The following is a 624-nucleotide window of genomic DNA, read 5'->3' on the forward strand; positions in this document are numbered from 1 at the left end:
CTGGAGTTGCAAATTAAGTTATCAACTGTATTGTTATCATCAGAAGACTCTGAAAAAAAAAAAAACCAAAATAAACTGTTCTATGCCTCTCTCCTAGTTATAATAGCTCTATGTGTTCCTTGGTTTTGCAGTTGTAATACTCTGTCTCCCTGTCTCTGTATTGTCTCATTTTTTGTGAATACTATTCTATGGGATAAAGATTATGACCTCATGTTAATATATATCTAATACCATATTAAAACAAGGTCAGTATGATTCCCAGTCACAAATACAGGTATAGGACTTAGAACTTCAGCATATTTTTTTATTAGGGCACACATTTCAACACATAACAATATATGTTGAAAATTAGACACACTAAGCCATTAGATAATAATAAGAGAGATCCACTTCTCTGGAGCTGCTTTTGACTTTTGACATCTCTCCATAAAGTTTTGGAATCTTTAAATCCTTAGGGGAGAGAACTGTCTCATCTTTCTCCCTTGGAGTGGCTGCTGGATATGAACTGATGAACTTTCCATTAACATCCTAATATGTAATTAACCACACTACCAGAGTTCCTCAGTTACTGTCAAATACACCATGAACTTCCAAAGGAACAAACAAATATACCTGTCTTGGAAA

The sequence above is a fragment of the Elephantulus edwardii genome, unplaced genomic scaffold, assembly GCF_000299155.1.
Source record: "Elephantulus edwardii isolate Elephantulus edwardi_28Jun2011 unplaced genomic scaffold, EleEdw1.0 scaffold00442, whole genome shotgun sequence".
Taxonomy (NCBI): domain Eukaryota; kingdom Metazoa; phylum Chordata; class Mammalia; order Macroscelidea; family Macroscelididae; genus Elephantulus; species Elephantulus edwardii.